General features: G+C 43.2%; 1 long non-coding RNA gene across 2 annotated transcripts in view; it reads right to left on the bottom strand.

Annotated features, from left to right (window-relative positions):
- Positions 1-280: 280 nt before the first annotated feature.
- Positions 281-21,418, bottom strand: part of LOC122630343 — a 55,989-nt gene continuing 34,851 nt past the window's right edge. The window contains exons 5-8 of one of the 2 annotated variants that reach the window (XR_006327467.1): positions 1,951-2,219; positions 1,558-1,839; positions 1,042-1,278; positions 281-399 (exon numbers count right to left, since the gene is read on the bottom strand). This is a non-coding gene — a long non-coding RNA (uncharacterized LOC122630343). The remainder of the gene's footprint in view (positions 400-1,041; positions 1,279-1,557; positions 1,840-1,950; positions 2,220-21,418) is intronic. The other variant, XR_006327468.1, reaches the window with a different exon arrangement.

The following is a 21,418-nucleotide window of genomic DNA, read 5'->3' as shown; positions in this document are numbered from 1 at the left end:
TTTGCTGGTATAGTATATGCGTGTGTTTGGATAAAAACCAATATGCTCTTACAAATACATGAAAATGATAATCGTTATATCGTCTTATGAAATTATAATACACCGAAGAGACAAACGTAACTTTAAATTTATTTTACGGGTAATAAATAAAATGTTTGTTGATAAAAATCGACAGATAAAGTTAGTCTTTTTCGATCGAGCAACCAAGGCCGTCTATTCTTTCTCGCTTTCTCTCTTTCTCTTTCTCTCTCTCTCTCTCTCTCTCTCTCTCTCTCTCTCTCTCTTTCTTTCTCTCCGTCTTTCTCTTTTTCCCTCTCTCTTTCCGACGTTCCAACCGTCTGGAAGATCTAACGGTGTCTAGTCCTAGACGAAGAATGTCCTTCCACCGTCTGTTACCTGCTAACAAAAGACAAAAAGGACTCGATTAGAAGGGTACGCCTCGAGTAGAGGCAATGAAAAAGAAGCCACATGAGTAATGTCTAGCTCCGGATGTCGTTATCACAAATAAGAACGCTTCATTTATTTTTCGTTTCATTTGCGCGATTAATTCGCAATCGATTAATTTAAAGTGGTAGATACTACATACATATATCGAGGTATAGATAATCGTACACGTATATCTTTCTTCGAAGCGAAAGACGTTTACAGCGAAGACGTTTACAAATGACGTCATTAATTCCAAGCCTTGGAAATTCTTTTCTTTTTCCTTTCTTTTTTCTCTTTTTTATCTTTTGTCCTTAGAGAAAACTCGAACGATGCCGAAAGAGGAGGATAAATTTTCTGCAAACATTCTCCCGACGAGAGATGTAAAAAAGCTCGAGATCGTATCTTTAACATCGTAATCGACATCTGCATTCGATCGCCACGCCCGGTGATCTTGCGATCTCGCGCTTTCTAAATACGCTCTCCGGGTGTCGTTGCGTCGTCGCGTTCTCTAACGCGCGTGCGTTGCCTACGAGAATCGCGAGAGCTTGGGCTTCTCTCTCTCTCGTTCTCTCTATCGTAATCCTCTCTACCGGTGACCTTCGTCGTGTCACTAACCTATGTTACCGTGCAGACGTCGTCTAACGCGCTATCGCGCCCGCCGAAACACGGACAAGGCGTCTCTTTATGTCCCAACGAGTCGACGAGTGCGCGAGTACAGAGTGAGAAGAGTAGTTTGAGGAGCCACCGTCGGTTCTCCTCTCCTCTCCTTCATTTCCAACGCACCACCTCCAACACCTCCCCTTCCACCCTTCTTCCTGGCCTTCGTGCTCGGCTAATGATATTCGAGACACACTAGAGACAGAAAGAAAGAAAGAGAGAGAGAAAGAGAGAGAGAGAGAGAGAGAGAGACAGCTGGCCAGACTTCCGTCTGTGATAGGAACCTTGAACTAGCGTCGACGACAACGCCGAGCTGCCTACGTGTTCGCCACGAGTGGGCGAGAAAACTATTTGTCCTCAGAGTCGGCAGATCCTCCACTTTGTTCGCCAAAATGGAAGTGCTCCGATGACCTCTCTCTTTCTCTTTCTTGCCAATTCTCTGCGTCATCACAGAAAAAGATAAACGAAACGTACGCGTTTTGGCAAAGAAGAAGAAGACCTCTTCGATCTTGAATAGATTGTACGTTCTTGAAAGACGATCCATTGTTTTCGAGATTAAACGTTGACCGTCCACGGACCGTTGAGAAAAAGATCGAGAAGGATCCGATACAAAGGGAGGAAAAATGGTCTCGTCGTTTCGATAAGTCTCTCTCTCTCTTTCTCTCTCTCTCTCTCTCTCTCTCTCTTTCTCTCTGTCTTTCTCAAACGAATGAACAAACGAACGGCAGGTAGCGCAGAACTGGCTCGGCTGTTATTCTTTTAGCATATATGTATAACGTAGGTATATATGTATGTATGTATATATAAGTATCTAAGTAGGTACATACACACATACCTACATACATACATACATACATACATACATACATATTGGAACGTCGTCCGTTCTGTGGTTTCTTCTAACCGGCGAACGAGGCTCTCGCGAAACGAACGTTCGCCGAGGTCTACGACCACTGGTCAATGACGAGTATTAGACTCAAGGCCGAATTAGAGCGAGCAAATATCTGCCGAGCGTTCGGCGACGTCGTGGCTTGACCGTCTGCAACCTCTCGCTGTAATCTCCGAATGACGATGATGTGGTTGACAAAAGAACTCTTCATCGTGTATCTATACTGGTATCTAACGCTCGTTATTATCTATCGAACAAATGGTCCATCATTTTTTAACTTAAAAAAATATTATCATTCATTGCGGCGATGATTGCTCCCACTCCACTGGCGACGTAAATATTTACCTACATCGAGTTTATCTCTTTCGAACGTTCTCTATTGTTACTTTGTAATTGAGTTCGAGGTTACGATACGTATTTTTCTTAGAAACACGTTAACATAGAAAAACAGTAAGGAAATGTTTACGTTTTTCTTTTCTTAGAAATATCATTACCTTTATCTTAGGATTTGTATATACGTTCGCTTCGATCGCAAATAATGCTTTACGTTCATTCGGTTTTAGTCCGTCCTCGGATTCGGTTCAATCTCGTTTGAGCAGAACGAGTTCGCAAAATATTGCACACCTAAGACCGGCCGGGCATCGTCTTGGAAGTTTCGAACCGTCGATGCGAAGCAAAGGTGAAAGGCCTGGAATATGGGACACCGGCAAAACTCGTCTACGTGGTATCCTTTTCTCGTTGCCCGTAGTACGCGTTCTCGTGATGCTCGCTGAAGGGGAGGGTGATCGGGGCAGAGGGGGTGTTGGCTGAGGGATCGAGAGGATGGGATGAGTTCTCGCGAACGAAGATACGAGAGGAACGGACCTTAGTCGATCCTTTTACGGAACGGAACGGAACGAAACGATCTCTTTCTCTCTCTCCCTCTTCCTCTCTCTCTCTCTCTCTCTCTCCGGTTTCTTTTTTTTCTGCTTCTTCTTTCACTTCAATCTAAGTTCATAACAGGCGTTCATTAGAGGTTACGAAGTAATTTTAATGTAAACGAGTAAATTACGTTTCAATCTTATCGCACGTTTCATTTTCTTGTTACATATTTTTTGATAATATCATGTATTAAATGGAATGATGTTACGTGGAACAGGCTGACTTTTGAATTTGGCGCATACCGTTAGCGATTGTAACAATCGATGCACGTCGTGTAACGTTGTTGCTTAGACGTGACCCGTTAATGTTTCAATTCGCTGTACATCTAAGCTTGCCGATTTTTATTCGCGAATTTTGACTCGTACGTTTCGACCGACTTAACGTCGAGAACTCGGATAAGGACACGTCCATCCGGTTTATTTCCACTTCTCTCATGGTACTTGAGATACCGTAGATGGATAAGGCTATTCGTGAAATCTAATTAAAAACAACAGGAAGAGCCCTTTGCCTTTGGTTTTTTCATGGCGCCTCGCGTGTTCACACGAGAGCCTTTTAAATCTTCTATACTTTGTAGTTGGTTGTGACGGGAAACTTTTGATCGTTTATCAGATTTGTGTATTTTCCTTCGAGTTTCTTTACTCGAGGATTACTGCCCCTTTCATTTTATTCGATATGCGAACTCGACTCACCCTCTATTCGAAGCGTATCCTCGATAGCTCAGAGTCTATCTGATACTGACATTAATTTAACAAACAGAGTGTAACAAATGCGTATAATACGACGATCAAAATTCACTCTACGATTTTAATATCTCTTTGCGTTTTATATTGTATATTATTATGTTGTATATTATTAACATTATTAACATTTATATGTTAATCATTCGTCATACAATACATTCCTTTACGTGCACTTAGTTAGCTGTTTCGAAAGTAAGAGTAAAAAAAAGTCAGACAGAGAGAGAAACAGATGGAACGGAAGAAATATTTTGGAACGAAATAATAATCGGAAACATTTATAAACATTTATAAACGAAATAATAATGCGAGTGGGAAGATCCAAGGTTGATTTTTCTATCGAACATCTCCGGATGGTAGGTACTACCTCATCATCATCGTGACTAACTTGCGGCTCGGTGTGCCGATCTAACAGAAAAGGAACGGAGAGACGCACCATATAGGAGCAATGCCCCTTGGGTCAGGGTCAGTAGCCTTTGGCACGGGTCCACCACGGAGAGACGACCGTACGAAAACGTGTGCGCGCGCGCGCGCACGCTCGTTCGCTCGTCGTTCGTTCGCTCGTTCGCCCATCTTCCGCTCTTTCTATTGGCTGTTCTCTTTCCCTTAGTTTCGTAAAATAGAACGAGACGAAATACGTTTTGACTTTTTTTGCGAATCGTCGATCTTCGATCGATTTTTCTTTTCTTTTCTTTTCTTTTTTTATTTCCTTCTAATCGATGCCCTTTTCTTTTTTATCGACCAAGCCCAAATTATGGCTTAGAAGAAGGAATAAAAGTGTCACCGGAAGGATAAAACGAAACGGAAAGATAAAAAAGAAATTAAAAAAAAACAAGGAAAGAAAAAAAGAACAAGAACAAGAGGTATTTCCTTTCCGAAAGTCGCGATGGTAGACAAAGACAAGCGAATACCAACGACCTCGTTATGCAAAACCTATGTATGTCCCATCGTTCGTAGCGAGGAAAGGCGGTCGTATACAATTGTCCTTTTGACTTTTTGCCGAATTTCTCTAGCTCGGCGAGATGTCAAAGGATAACGTTTAATAGTCTTTCTGCGTGCTCCCGGAAACGTTACAATATTATACGTTCATGCGTATACGCGTTAGGTCAGCTCGTTTTGAACGTCGAAACGAGAGTTGAGAATTTAGTTATTAATAAGATTACATTAATATAAAATAACACGTATTTATATAATTATATAGAAAATTATTCATGATTTTCGTCGACATTTGTAAAATAGTAGACGTGGCAGCAGGTGAAGGTTTACGTTTATTCTAACGTGTGTTGGAAACTAGCGTGACTGGTTGCCGTTCTTCGACCGTAGCAACCTTGACCTAAGCATGCCATCTAATAAACATGCCGTCTAACGTAAGTCTAGGCCGCGTCTAGCCAAGCGGCACGTGACTAACGTGTTTTTCATCGCTTCAGAGATCTCTCCTTGAGATTATCTTCGGTCTTTCTGTTCTGTTTCTATTTATTTCGGTATTTATGCGGTATGTACACACGTACGTATAGGTACTTATAAGTACCTTCGTTCTAAATATTTTTCAATGTCGAATAGGAACGATACAACGCAGTAGACATTACGCGAACGCGAATAAAATATTTTAGAACGTATCGGGTTGTTTAATAATCAAGAGGAAGAAAAAGCTTGAGCCCGCTTAGTAAAGTCAATGCTAAGTGATTTACTTTGAATTCAATAGCTCTTTAATGCGGCCACGTCGCGGATGCATACGCGGTTCGTTCATTTCCATAACCTGATTTTGCAGAAGAAGCGTCAAACGATTCGAGGCTAACTTTTCCCCGTTGAATTTTATAGCGATTGTTGTAAACTATTATATAATAAGGAAAAGACAAAGTGTGTCCGTGAACGTCCGTTAATATCCGTGTTACTATCGGAATCGAAGAAATGGAAATAAGAAACAAAGAGAGAGAGAGAGAGAGAGAACTAAAAAAAAATTAAAAAGGGAATACAAAAATTTGCAAGAGCGAACGATCGTCGAGATAAATTCCATTCACGTTTTAGCAGTTTCGTTTGAGTGCCGTCGAACGTTTCTTCTTTCCCTTTTCTCCTAAGCTTCTTTCTACGGAAGAAATAAATCGCGTTCGCACAAGATCGTTTCTTCGGGAGTACGAGCGATAACATTGGAGAGTCGAGAGAGAAAGGGACAGACAGATAGACGGATGGACGGACGGACGGACGGACGGACGGACGGACGGACAGACAGACAGACAGACAGACAGACAGAGAGACAGACAGACAGAAAGAGAAAAAGAAAGAGAGGAAAAGAAAGGATAAGAAAGGTGCGTTGGCCAGAGCGGGCCCGGCACCGCCTCGTCATTTTCGGTTTCTCCATAATAATACCGATCGTTGGCCACGCGTCAGTCGCGGTGACACGTACGAAACCTCTCTGGCATTTCATTCCCTACGTTTCATATCCTTATCGCGCGTTGCACCCGTCGCGCCAGCTTTCTTGGGTGTCGTTGAACGATCGAGAGCGAAAGAAAAGCAAGAAGATTAAAGAGAAACAGAGAGAGAGAGAGAGGGGGGGGACTTGCACATACGACATTCGATTTTTTTTTCCTCCGGCCAAATACAAGCATACGTTTCATTTGGAGAGTAACTCCAAAAACGGGTACGTCCATATATACCGATTATCGTGTCCCAATCCTTTCCAAAATAAGCTATCCCTACGTTATATTTTTTTAAATTAGCGAACAGAGCGATCAACTCACGGAAGAAGAAAGAAGAATGAAGAAGGAAGAAAGAAAAAAAAAAGAGAGAAAAAAGAAGGGGAAAAAAACAAGAAGTAGTTAGCGGAGAATGGGCCAGATAGTTTGGCGTAACATCTGGCCCGTCGCCAAAACAGCGTACGGCATGGCAGGTCACGGTATTCACCTTTCCTCGCACGAGGTAGCCTTAGAATTCGCCAAGTATTTGTCCCGAGGGCACGTTCTCTCGTACGAATTCTTTGCTTCGTTCCCGTAACGAGTCGCTTTGAAAAGAACGATACGAACGACTACGTTTAGCTGCGCGAACAGAGTAATGCTTTTCTATGGTAAAAAGTAACAAGAAAAAAGAGAGAGAAAGAAAGAAAGAGAGAGAAAGACAGACCAATGTCTTGTTATTATCACGTTATACTTCGAGTTTAACTACAAACGGTATCTCCATGTCGGTAACATTACTGTTCGGATAAAATCAACCCTCTTCTATGTCATACCCTTCATCCTCACGATCGAAAGAGTAGTTTACAGGGTAGTTAAGTATCTCCGTTTAGTTTCGACGTTCACAGGCGTCATCTATCGAGGGGTTGGAAATACACTAGGAAAGCTCCATCTGACGATGGATCATCAAATTCCAAAAGGGGTTGTTTTAAAACCGACGGTGGCGACTCTCCGCGCGAATATCTGTAAGTCGACAATATCACTGAATTATGCATGCGCGTTTTTAATTCGGTAATCAATAGTAAAAACCGCCCATACATCCCCACCATTTTTCCGCCACTCCGGGAGCACCAATGCCCAGCAACGAACAACCCTCCTTGATCATACAAGGGAGGGGCTGCCGAACGACTGCTCTCTCTCTTTCCCTATTTCTCTCTCTCTCTCTCTCTCTTTCTCACCCTTTTCTCGATCGCCGAGCGAATGTCAAATTCGAATATTCTTTTATGTTTATGAACGATGATTAGAAAGTTTCATATATTTTATCTATTATATATCCCATAGTACCGTTAACGTCTATTACTTAACGGCCGTCAATGTTTCTCAAGATAATACATCTCTCTCGCGGTATTATCCGTTGTATAATCTTGCCTGCTGGATCTTTCCGAACTGCGTTCGTCGATTTCTCGTGATTGCAACATTTATTTGTCGCAGCACGAAAGTCAAGCGAATAAAAGCGGCACGTCGAGTAGAAAGAGGGACGCGGCCGAGGGGAGCAGCATGCAGGTCCGTAATTGCTGTTTATTAAAGCCGATTGCAAAAAACGAGCAGGTGCTCTCTCGCGAAGTAAGACGAGCGCCGATAAACTCTCGAAACTCGGTATCTATATATCTATAAATATCTATAGATACATATATACACGTACATATATACACACACACGCGCGCACACATATATGTATACGTATATATAGATACGGACGAAGATACCTATCTTTACATATGCACGTATCGGTATTCTTCTCTCGCTTTATTTGAATTTTTCTTTTACTAATTTCTATGATAATTTTTTATTTCTTATATTTTCTAAGCGCGCGTAATACTTTCCAAAAATAGAAATTCATTAATTATTTTGCTTTTCAAATACGATTGTATCCTTCGGAATAACGCGATAGTAATTCCTTAATTTCGTAATCTTTTTGTTCGACTAGATTTTAAATAGTTGAATCTATTCGTTCGAAGAGATCTATTTATCCTGATTGTTTATCAAGTTAAAGTGTTTTGCATCGGGATCTAGCGAGACTTGAATATCATAGCCGTTAATCTATCTCGTTACCGTTTCCGAGTTCCCGTTCAACGATTCTCCTATTGGTAAAATGACGAACGTTCAACAAATCGAAAAAGAACTTTTTCGCTCTTCTGTTCGATGAACGAATGATTAGTAATAATAAATTTACAAGGTGTCCATTCGAGCACGTAATACAATCTGTCACTGACTTACCCTCGATTCACCGGATCGAAAACCGGTTTCAAACGTGTTTCTACATATATCTTTTTGTTGCCACTTCAAATTCTCCACAAATTTTTCAATATCTACCATTTAAAAATTAATTATTACATGGACAATCGAAGTACTTGGTTAAATCGAGATTTGCATACGTAGGAAATCATTCCCCCCTCAATTTTCTTCCTAATTCTAACGAAATAGTCTCGTTACGCAAGATCGTTACTCGATTTGAAAAGATTGGTCGACGTTCATCGACGTTGGAGGGTCTATGTAAAATTCACGTTGAACGTAGAAACATCGATACTCTTTATCTCTATCTCTCTCTTTCTCGTTCTTTCTCTTTCTCTCTTTTACGCGGTCAATCTGCGAGCATCGAGTTATCGGGCGAACGGATTAGCGCAGATTCGATTGTGCCGTCTGTGCGATTCTTGATAGTCGGATGGAAGAGGTAGAAAAAGGGGGATGGGATTCCTAGTTGTATCTTTGCACGGCCGGTACGGGTGGTAGTGGTAGGGATCGTACGGTTAAGGGAGGAGAAGAGAAAGAGAGTAAGAAGGAAGGAAGGAAAGTGGTGGTTCGAGGGAAGCAGGGAGGGCGGGAAAAGAGAGGGAGGCCGAGGGGAGTGCTTGGCTCTCGGTACAGATACAGCATTATGAAAACACGAATGTACTTTTAAATCAATACCACCATCGCGATGTGACGACGACGTTGGTGGGGGCAGCGCGCTTGTATCCAGGAATATACACGGCTGAAGGGTGGTGGGCAGAGGGGAGTATGAGAGAGAAAGAGAGAGAGAGAGAGAGAGAGAGAGAGAGAGAGAGAGAGAGTGTGTACGGAAGAGGGAGAAAGAGCGAGGGCAGTGGGGCTGCCACGAAGTTTCACTATGCCGTAGAGGGCAGAAAGGGAGAAGAGGGAGAAGGTGGTAACGTAGAAGAGAAGGAAGAAGAGATGAAGGAGGGTGAGAGAGGAAAGTTGGGAGGGCAGTTGAAAAGTACGGGCCGCGGGGCAACGGTTACATTTTCTTGTAACATCAAACCGATGCCACGTTCCATCCCGCTTTTACTGTTGGCGCCCACGCGTTTTATTACTGCGCGCGAGATAGTCGCGGACGCTTATCGAGGAGCACTTTTCTCTTTTTCTTTTTTCCCCCCTCCATTTTTTCCTTTTTTTTTTTTTCTTTCCCTCCTCTTCCTCGTCATTCAATCTTCCGCTTCTCACTTTGGTTGCAATGTCGTTCTTTCGTTTTTCTTTCGTTTTGTTTTCTCTGTTTTATTTATTTATTTATTTATTTTTTTTTTTCATTTTTATTATTTGTATCATCATCATTAGTATTATTAATTATGATCATTTGTATAGTAGCGTGGAATAATTTTGCAAAGTTTGCGGGAACATTTATCAGGACGATTATGTTGATTAGGTTTGTTAGTCTTCTAATGTGGATTATTTTTCGAAAGATTCTAAAGCGCGAGACCGCAGAGATTTAGAATTCGATACAGATAGATCTCGTTGAGAGTCATGAAATAACAGGACGTATAAAAGTCACGACCCATTGTTTATTTTCAACGAACATTTTATCGTCGCTATACGTTTCGATATATTTTTCTACTTCCTTTTTTGTTTTGTTTTGTTTTGTTATTCTTTCTTTTTTTCTTTTTTCTATTTTTTTTTTTTTTTTTATCCACTCGTTGATGATCTCTCATACGTTATGTAAACTAAATCGTACGGTGCTCGAATTTACGCGTAATCATTATTCTCGCACGCTCGCCGATAACAACCCTACGCCCTTACGCAGTTTTGAATCACGCTTCGTGTCCATTATTCTAATTGACCTTATTAACGAAGCGCAACAGTTACGATGAACCGTGACCGTGATATCGACACGTCGAGCCTGTATTATCGAGCAAACGTGTCACCGTTCGCTTCGTATCTAAGTCGGAAGTTCGACGATCCGAGTCTCTCTCTCTCTCTCTCTCTCTCTCTCTTTCTCTCTCTATCTCCCTCCCTCTCTCTTTCTCTCTCTCTTTCTCTCTCCTTCCTCTGGTTGCATCGAGTCGCTCGACGTTCAATCGTCACACGAGACACACGTTGTTACACTCTCGACCGAGAATTCGCTTTATCTCGCTACTCTAGCATTTTCTGCGAATTATTTGTTCCCTTCGGAGTGATAATGCTCTTCGCGAAAAAAAGAGGGAATGAAAGAGAGAGAGAGAGAGAGAGAGAGAGAGAGAGAGAGAGAGAGAGAGAGAGAGAGAGAGAGAGAGAGAGAGAGAGAGAGATGGAGATAGATAGAAAAAAAGAAAGAAAGAGCGCAAGACGATCCGAACGACAATGTACGAAAAGAGGATAACGTTCATAGAGGAAAAATATGCGCTACCCTTTAGAAAATGCATGCTGAAATATACGGCGCTTTGCACACTTTCGGAGAAGTTTCATTTAGAAGTACCGCAAGTGCACTCGTGCAGCCAACGAGAGTACTTCTCCTGCGTGCACGGCGTTTGAAATCTAACCCCCTTATTCTTGTCTCACTTTTAAGGCTAAAAGCGGTGTACGTTGCTTTTAGGCTTAAAAGTGAAGATATGAATTAGAAGCGAAGCCTTCCACTTAGAGTCGCGCGGTGCGTCTGCGCGCACGCGTCCAACCCCTTTTTCCTCCCTTTATCCTTATTCCCTTTCTACGTTTTCCGATCAAAGAAACTTTACGAACAAAGATCGCGATTTAAATCTCGAGCTTTCTCTCTTTCTCTCTCTCTCTCTCTCTCTTTCTATATATATGAGAAATCTTTTTTTTATTCCGAGAACTTTTTATTCCATTACCTTCAATATATAATGAATATTACGATGATTACGTAACTTGTATGTTTCACTATTTTCATGGGTCCCCGTAATCGTGAAAGAAAAATTAGCCCTTCCTGTAACTTCTCCCTATAGTGGACGTTCTGTTTACAAACAGGACAAACGAGGTTGCCGATCTTAAGGGAGGAGAACGAATTCTGTTCGCTCGATGTCTTCTCCACCCCTTCGGTTGAATCCCAGCGTAGGTACGTTCGAGAAGGGAGGTCGATGTGGATGTGTTTAAGGAGAGTGGGAGGGTGGTACTTTCGATGGGTCCGCCTCGGCAACAGGACCAAAACGAAACGAGAAGATCGTCGCTCCTTATCCGACTTTCTCCTCTCCGCAGGGTTTCCCTCGTCCTTCGTCCTCCTCCCTTGTCCCACTTCGCAAACACACGAGTTTACGCTTCTCGAATGCTTCTATACGTAGATACTAACACGTGTATAGGAGGACGCACACGTACGCGTAAAAGGATAGCGTGTTCGGCCACCTGTATGCTTTAACCGCGGATTGAACCTTACCTGTTACTCGTCCGACACTTCGAGGAGGGAGGCTCAGCCCTCGATGGAGGGCTTCCGCTTCCGGTTCACGACACGAGTTACCTCGATTATCCGTGACGAAGGGTTAATTCAACGGGCCGTGCGAACCGGCTAGCAAACCGGCTTACTACCGATCGTCGCGATTCGCGCCTACTCTAATTCTGATACTAGATCAATTTAAGACGGATTTGTAAAGTATGATCGCGCATTTTTCTACGAGTTTCGCGAGTAACAGTTACAAAAGTATACTCTTTAAATCTATGACTTTCAACCCGACCCGAGGTCGATTTATTCGAATATTCGATGTATTCCGCGTTGACTCTCGACGAATATGTATAGATAGATGTATGTATCGATTAGAGTACATCGTTTTGAGAACGCGGTGGATATAAAAATCGAGGATAATCGAGGACGTAGAGGGCACTATTTTAAAGCAGTTTGAGGGATCGAAGGGAGGCGGTGGTGGTGGCGGTGGCGGCTGTCGAGGGCGGCGCGGTGTTTCTGGCAGGGTCCCCAGGCACGTGGTGCTACTATTGATTTTAATTTTAGTGAAAGGGGTGGAAAAATTAGAAGGGTGGCACGAGGGGGAATGGTGCCCGACGAGGAGGAAAAGGGGGACAACGGAGAAGTGCGCGTACGCACGAACACAGATACAAACGCCACTTGCTCTATCTGTCTCTTTCTCTCTCTTCCTCTTTCGATGTGGTTGCGTAGGTAGAGAGAAGGTATTGGAGAGCGAGCGAGCGTACGAAAGAGGGTGAGAGCACCGCTCCGAACAGTTTCGCTTTCATTTCCTCTTTGCTCGAAGCCAAAGGTAGTCGCTTGGTTAAGGGAGAAAAGGAGGGAAGCCTCGTGCCGGAGGGAAGGAAAAGAAGAGGGACAGAGAGAGAGACAGAGACAGAGACAGAGACAGGGACAGAGACAGAGACAGAGAGAGAGAGAGAGAGAGAGTCGAAGCATCGCGCGAGAGGATCGGAGAAACAGAAAGACAGAGGGAGATAGAGATAGAGAAAAAGAGAGAGAAAAAGAGTTAGCGAGGCAAAGAGAGGGTGCCGAGGCTGAATGACGGAAGTGGAGAAGGCGAGGCACGCGAAAAAGAGGAGAACAGACCTTCGACTGTGTAAAACATAGAGGATCGCGGTGTCGAGGCGAATTCGCATTTTTAGAACGGTTCTGTCTTTTTCTATCTCTTTCCTCTCTCTCTCTCTCCCTTTCTCTTTTCCCCCTTCGGCCCAGCTACCCTTCGCTGCTGGTCGACGACGACCTACGCGATAACTCTCTTTCTCTTTTTCTCTCTTTCTCTCTTTTTACTCTTTCTCCTTTTCTCTTTTCTCTTTTACTGCCACTATCGTTGGTGCGTTCGCTACCGCAACTGCGTACGTGCCACGTCACAGAACACGACCGATGCGTGCGGTACCCTATCCATTTCCTCTTCCCTTCTCCTTTTCTCTTTCGTTAATCCCCATCTCCTCCCTTATCCTCCCCCCAAACCACCCCAGCTCACCCTACACTCCGCTCACCACCCCCCGCAGCCTGCGCTCACTATTCTACTCGTTCTATCGAAAAAGACGGTGTAGAAGCGCGACAAGGGAAAGAAACGAGATAGCACGAGGATAGATAGAAGAGAAACAGAGAGAGACGGAGGTTTCTTTGTGGCCGCCTAGATTAAAGGCAAGCGCTGATGGCCCATCAAAGGAAACTATTAGCGTAGAAGGTAATGCAATATTTTTTTCTTTCCCTCTTCTGGGTAGGATTCCTACGCGAAACGAGTAACGTGCTCGTTCTCTCGAGCGTAAGAGAGAGGGTACATATCGAAAGGGATGGAAAGGATTGACCGATGGATCGCGATGTTGAGTTCAAAGGAAATCTTAGAAAGAGGGAAAGAGAACCGTAAACTGTGTGCGTACGACTCTTGGGAAGGATATGGGAGAAAGAAAGAGAGAGAAAGAAAGAGGGAATACGAGATGGATGCTGAAGATCGAAACGGCTTATTACTTATGATAACGAAGACGATACGAAGATGACGTATTCATTAACAACGTCGACCGTAAAGACTAGCGATAGCTCCGTTAACTTGAAAGTTTATTAAACGCGCGTTACTCTCGGCATCGTGCGCTTTTGCTTCCTTTTTCTCTTTTTATTTCTCTCTCTCTCTCTCTCTCTCTCGCTCGCTCTCTGTCTCACTCTCACTCTTCTCCTTTTTTCATTTTTTTTTTTTACATGAGAAAACTCGTTAAACGCGACCACGCACGATACCTAGCTTCTCTCGCGTACGTGCAACGTTAATGTCTATTACCAATTAAGCGCGTGTTTTCACCTTCTCATCTCTCTCTCTCTCTCTCTCTCTCTCTCTCTCTCTCTCTCTCTCTCTCTCTCTCTATGTTTCTCTTGTTCACTTTATCTCTTGTTTATTTTATTTCGTTTCATTCCTCTCGCGTCGTTTCACGAATAATAAACAACTTAACTTCAGCGGCTGAAAAATTCCGATGGAACGTCGGGTTGGAAAAAATGTGCCCGAAAAATAAAAAGATATATGTATATATATATATACATATATATATTTATATATACACACACACACACATATATATATATATATATATACAGAGAGAGAATGGAAAAAAAAGTACAAAATAGAAAATATTTAACGAAGAAGTTGCAGAGTTCGCGACAATTAACTTATAGTTAGTCGGTATGTGAAACGTACGCGCTTTTTCCTTCTCTTTTCTCGTGCACTTTATCCTGAACTCTGGTTTCGTCGCGCGTATCGTTTCGTCGTGATTACATTGGTATCCGAGAGAGAAAGCTATACACACACACACACACATACATAGAGAGAAAGAGAGAGCGAGAGTGTACAGGGGTGAGTATTGGTCGAGCGTTGGAGAGCGGAATACGAGCTCAATTTCATCCGATTTTCCAATGATCGAAAGATCCTCCGGTAGCGAAACTGTGTCAAAGGTCGTTTTTGACTTGCGGTCGTCGGAGTTTCTTGCGCGGGAAATACGAAAGAACGGGAGATCTTTCCCGGGAGATGACGGAACGTCCGATCACGATGATAAAGAATAAGAAAGGAGAGAGAAACTAACTAAGTGAGAATTAAAGAGAGCGAAAAAGAGAGAAAGAGAGAGAAAAAGGGAGGATAAAAACTTGCGAGAGAATAGGAAGGAAGGAAGGAAGGAAGAAAGGAAGGAAGAAAGGAAGGAAGGAAGGAAGGAAGGAAGGAAGGAAGGAAGGAAGGAAGGAAGGAAGGAAGGAAGGAAGGAAGGAAGGAAGGAAGAAAGGAAGAAAGGTGGGAGGAAAAGGAGCGCGACGAAAAATTGACTTTGCCAAAAGCTGGCAGCGGTCGCGATCGTTCCCATTGGCCGGCAGCGAAAAAATCCCATCGAATCAGCGCCGAGATGAGATTCGCAATTAAAACGCGGAATGGTCGACGGAGGGCGGAGGGGGAGGAGGAGGAGATGGTAGATGAGGAGGATGAGGAGGTGGTTGAAGAGAGGGAGTGGTCGGCGGGTCGAAGGGGGTGCAGACGTGGGGTTGGGTGTGTGAGTGAGTGAGCGAGTGAGTGAGAGAGAGAGAGAGAAAGAGAGAGGGGTGGACGGTGACTGCGGCCGAAAGGGCGCAATAAATGTACGCATTGCGCAGAATTAGTTGATTAAAATATAAAAGAAGACCGGTGGGGATGGACGAGGGAGCGAAAGAGAGTGGCGAAAGAGGGTGGCTAAAGAGTGAGACTGACTCTGTTCTCTCTTTCTCTCTTTCTCTCTCTCTTTCTCTTTCTTTCTCCGAGCGCCAGAAGGAGAAAGCTACTCTTCCCTTCTCGCTCTCTCCCTTTTACTGCCACCACTGCCACTCCTCCCTCTCTCTCTCGCTCACTCCGATCGAGGCCGGAATGGTGTAGAGAGCGAAGAGGAGAGAAATAGAGAAAGAGAGAGGGCGAGAAGGAGAGCAAAAGAGGGAAAGAGGATAGCTGGAGAGAAAGAGGGAGGACGCGAGCGAGAGAGCGCAGCAGCCCGGGAAAAGAAATAATCTGCGAGCTGTATTGACGTTTCTAGTCTAACTCTGATTGAATTATGCATGAGCACACCGGCGTTGCCGAGCTCTCTCTCTTTCTCTCTCTTTCTCTTTCTCTATTTCTCTCTTTCTCTCTCTTCCTTCTCTCTCTCTCTCTCTCTCTATCTATCTCTTTCTCTCTTTTTCCTTCTCTCTTTCTTTCACTCTTTTCCTTTCTCTTTCTCTCTTTCCTTTACTTTCTATGTCGGCGCTTTTATATTTTGTCGGATCAACGATACTCGTCTCCTATCGAAGGAACATCCGAGTGGGCGCAACAACTATCGAAGAATCACATTCGTCGTTATGTCCGAGAGATAGATAATCAGTGAACGATACTTTCTTCGGATCGAGAATAAACGAACGAAAAGCCCATGGAAGATCCTCGTAACTACTTGGTAAATGACTCTCGGGGTAGAAGCATGAGTCTTTGCGGTTGGCAATGTCTTTAGGTACGAACGGGAACGGCGAGTCTTCTCTTCCTTTTTCCTTTTCCCTTTTCTCGACGAGATATACACACGGATAGCGTATTTATGTACGTACGTACGTACGTACGTACATATGCATGTATCTATATCTACCTACTCCCCGGATACGTGCAATTTCAATAGGGAAGAATCGGTGTAACGAAGAGCCGAGAGAAGAGCGGAAATAACATGGTGCATCATCCAATAATTACGAATGCAATCGCGTTGACGTTTCCCGATGCGGAGACGCGGACGGAGATATCCGTGATTGTTGTACACGCGATAATATAAATTTTTATCGCGTATTTAGATATATATATATATATATATATATATATATATATATATATAACGTACGTGTACGTATGTATGTATACATATCTAGGTAGGTGGGGGATGGACCCGATGCGTAATTGATCTGTGTACGTTCGCGTTATTTTATTCCTCCTACAACTCCGGTAATTTTTTACGTAGTCGCGCGCGCGCGTTCGCTCGCATGAGAGAGAAAGAGAGAGAGAGAGAGAGAGAGAAAGAGAGAGAGCGATTGTAAAAGTTATTAATCGCGAAGTACCTACCTGTAATCTCTCTCCGCGATCAATTAAATACGGCAGATTTTGCAATATTTCAGTTAAATCGAAACGCAACCCGCCGGGAAAAAACGGTTGGGAGGCCATTGCCGTTGCGAGAAAGATCCTGCAATATTAATAAGCGCGAAATTGCATTTATACATTTTTAGCTCTAAAGAGTTAAAAGCATTTTGCGATTCAAGATATTTTGTCGAACAAAAGATAGCATTCATGACCCAAGATATACGTAAAAATAGATATTATGTAGTAAATATAGTCGAAAAACGTTATCGAGCTTTTCGGATTTCTCATATTTCGTTAGCCTTCTTTCAGTCAGTTTGCTTCAAGCGATGACGTTTGACACGTAGAGCTTTTTAAATTGTCGGATCGTCGACTCAACGATCTTGGTTAACATAAAAACAGGAAAAAGGAAGGGAAAAAATAATAAAAGAGAAAAAAATTTGTTTACCGAGGTCAAACGGATGATCGTAGTTTTTGCGTTTTCGCACGCACGTGTCGTCGTGCTACCGAAAGTGGTACGAGGGAAAGAGGAAAACAGAGAAACGAAGAGGAAGAGAGAGAGAGAGAGAGAGAGAGAGAGAGAGAGAGAGAGAGTTAGCATTGAAAAAAAAAAAACGGAGAAACGAAAGGGAGAAATCGAGCGTACTCTCGAAACGTACGAACGAACGCGAAGAGAACAAAATTCGAGGTTGGAAAGGTCGAATAAAAGGCAACAAATCCATTTTTACGTGATACATTCATCTAGACGCGCATGGTCCGATCGACGTTTTCTACGATAACTCAAGCTTTTCCTCTGGGCGATCCCTTTTGAAATCCCTTCCGAACGGGAAGTGTGCATCGCGTGGTCACGAAGCCGATAAAGAAAGAATCACGCTCACGGCCACTGGCAGCATCTCGTTTCGAGTAGTCTCTGCGATGAAAGATACGCACGATTTGCCTTTGTGCGTCGATTTAGACCGACGTGCTTGATCAAAGCTATTCTCGAACGCGTTGCACGTTTACGATTGACGAATTCTTTAACGTATCTACGTCGATATTATATGTAACATTCAAAGTTAACGAAAGTGGACAGGTTGTTTAGCAAAAAAGAAATTAAAAAAGAAATTAAAAGAAAATGCACACATACACACACACACATATATATATATAATATCGCGAAAGAATTGAAAATTTATACGTTCCTTATTACCAATAATAACGACGAAGGAAGGTTCGCGTGATAGGCCGACCTAATTCAAGATGGTCTAACAAGTTCGAGGAATATCATTTGACTCGTGCCAATTTACTTTCTTCCAATAGAGCATTACTAAAAGGTTTCTACGAAGTAGCGAGCGTGTTTCGAGTGCGGATAAACGAATGTATTTCGTCTATTACGTAGAACTAAAGACAAGTAACACTATACTCGTAAGTTTCGAGGATGATTTTTTGAGTTCACGCGTGATATTAACTCGATTAGATTATATTTTCTATCGGAACCTTTGTAAAATAGTAATACGATCGTCGAGAAATTTGTCATCGAGAGTCCACGCGCTATTCGTTGACGTTCTTCCTTCCCTTCGAAAGTATCAGGAGAGACAGGATAAGCGACGTTTCGCTATTAATAGAGAAAATCAGGCCAGGGGGAGCCTAGCGCTCGACAGTCAGCAGCGCGTGCAGAAAAGGAAGGGTAGAAAAGCTACGTGGAGAGCCAGCCGGACATCGGTAAGGGTGCCACGTATCGTGTGTATTCCAGTGCGTAAATGCATGCTAGCCACGTAAAAATCTTGTCCGCTCCTTTCGTGCTTAGTCTCTCGAGAACGGCCGATTTCGACTTCCCTCGTTCGAGAAACGCTTCCACGGAGGTGACTCGGTTCGCGTTTATCCGCGGATAAGTCAAGTCCCTTTGAAACGAGCTAACTCTAAATCGTTCTACGAGACTTTCGATAAAATCAAGAAGGCACGAAGGCCAGTACTTTTCGTGCCAGCGGAGACGCGTGTACGGGAAGTACACGAGGACTTTTACGTCGGAGTACTTTCAACATTGAAGAGTTCTCGTACGAGTCGCAACTCCGGCACCTAGAAGCCGTATACATTATAACTCGCAATTCCCAAGACGTGTAATTTATGGACGATAAGTGATCTCGATTAATTAAAAATTTATGCGTAGTCTCAACGTAGCGCTTGCTCGTTTGTACGCGAGTATGTATAGTAAGTAAGTAACCTCTCGTCGACGTACTCTCTACAAATATTTAGTCTGCGATTCGTCGAGAAGAAAAAGTAAAAAAAAAAAGAAAAGAAAAAATTAAAAAGGAAAACAAGAAAAAGAAAAAGGGAGAAAAAGATGATGAGGGGTGGGAAAAGTCAACGATACGGATTCATGCGATACGAAAACTGACAACGATAAAATTTGCAGGTAAGATATTTGCGTTCTTTACGAGAAAGAAAAAGACAGTGAGAGAGAGAGAGAGAGGGGGGGAGGTATATAGGATACAAAGCGCGAACGAGATTCTACGCTAAAAATATTTTAACGCGAATCGTTGGAATAATGCTGACGCGTTATCGGCAAGGACGAGTTAAAAACAAAATAAAAGAGAAAAAGAGAGAGAGAGAGAGAGCGAGAGAGAGAGGGGAAAAAAGAGAGCGAGAGAGGATACAGAGTAGATAGGTAGGAATATCCCATGCTACAATTCTCTGATGCAAAATCGAGCCGACGGCGCTGATAAATGTATCGTTGTAAAAATTAGCGCCGGTCGAACGTCGATAAAATTATAGGAGTCGGAGTTCCGCCTCTATGTCTCTCGGCGCGCCAATTTTATTATGTATTTACGCACTTATACACCCCGTATAACTACGCACCGCCCCGACCGAACAACCACGCGAAAGAGTATACGCGGGGGGATGACGGAGGAAGATGAGGAGGTGGGGACATGGTGAATCTCCCACCAACGCGGTCCAGGTACATCCCCGCTACCGAGCATCGAAGGGGGAAGCCATGCGTCTAGTACTAAAAACGTGGATCGATACTAAAATGCTTTAAAATCGCGGATTTTATATCTAACGCGGGCGGAAGGGATAGATGGAGAGGGAGTACGGGGAAAGGGAATGGTAGAGCGAGAAAGGAAGAGAGCGGTAAAGGGGGAGAGAGACGGATAGAGAGATAGAGAGAGGGAGAGAGATAGATAGAGAGATAGAGAGATAGAGTAAGAGAGGCTGAGTGAGATAGATGGAAAAAGGGAGAGAGAGAGAAAGAGAGAGAGAGAGAGAGAGAGAGAGAGAGAAAGATGGAGCTAGCCTAGGCCGACTCGGAAAGCGATTTGTGTGCGCGACACAACTTTACCACAGACTCATTTTTGCTTCGGCTACCTTTCTCGTTCCGTGCAGGACACGTTGTACCTATATTTTAACGCTTTCCTTGTATTACGAAATTTTGTATGATTATTCCTTTTTTTTCTCCCTTTTTCTCTATTTTTCTCTCTCGTTGTTTTTTTTTCTCTTTCTCTGTCTCTGTGTGCATCTCTCTCTCTCTCTCTCTCTCTCTTTTTTCCGTTTTTTGGTTTCCCGATTTTAACGTTATACTGTATTGAGATATTATCGTCGATATTCACCATACTTTTGTATCTCGATACGTATGTATTACGGCAATATCAATTTGTCGTGAATCGAGAGAGCGTAACGATAGCCGGGCATGAAATAAACGGTGGATTTATAATAAAATGCTTTATATTTTCCGGGTAGAGAGAGAGAGAGGGAGAGAGGGGGAGAGAGAGAGAGAGAGAAAAGAGATAGAGATACGCATTAAAATAAAAAATTCGCACGACCCTCGGTCTGGCTTTGCGAGATGATATTTATGCCCATTAAATTTCCAATCGTGTTTTTCGTCGATTCGAAATCTCGAATGATTAAACGTAGTAACGTATGTATGTATGTACGTAGATATCTATGTATATATTTACGTAGGTATGTGTATGAATTTACACGCGTATAACGCTCCGGGTTAAAAGCTACAGCTCACAACATATTATTTCTCTCGGTGGCTTTGTTTCCCTTGTAAAAATTATATTCTTCGTCGCATCGGTTTCGCGTCGTCTCGGAGTCAGCGTTCGCTTGTTTTCCGATTTACGGGCGGAGCCTCGTTAAAATTTCTAATTGTTAGGTTGCCACGACGCGGCCGTCATTATCTCGTCCACCTCCTTACGCATTTCATAATTTCCTCTAGGAGAAAAAGAGAGAGATGAAGATAAAAAGAAAGATAGAGAAAACGATGGCGGCTTTAATTTGTATCTCGTCGAGAAGAAAAAAAGAAAGAGTAGAAGCGAAAGAGAAGGAGTGAAACAAATAGGAAGAAAGAAAAAAAAAAGGGATAAACAAAGAGAGAACGTGTGAGGGAGAAAGAGAGAGAAAGAGAAAGAGGAGAGTCGACGCGAACGGAATGATGTGGAGAAATCCGGTAAAGACGAATCGCTTTAGACAAGACCTACGCAGCACCCCCGCGAGATTCTCGACAGGGTCGGCAGACACTCGAGAAAGGTGCAAAGGGCCGAAGGAGGCGCGTACGATACTCGCTACATAACTTTTCTTCCCTCCTATACGGAGTACCCCTGAAACGGTAAGTACGCGAGAAGGAGAAGGAGATATGGAGTGAGAAGGGTGAAAGAGCGAGCGAGCGTA

Source organism: Vespula pensylvanica, chromosome 7 (assembly GCF_014466175.1).
Source record: "Vespula pensylvanica isolate Volc-1 chromosome 7, ASM1446617v1, whole genome shotgun sequence".
NCBI classification, from domain to species: Eukaryota; Metazoa; Arthropoda; class Insecta; order Hymenoptera; family Vespidae; genus Vespula; species Vespula pensylvanica.
Note: the sequence above shows the minus strand (reverse complement) of the source record. Positions and strands in the feature narration are given on the sequence as shown.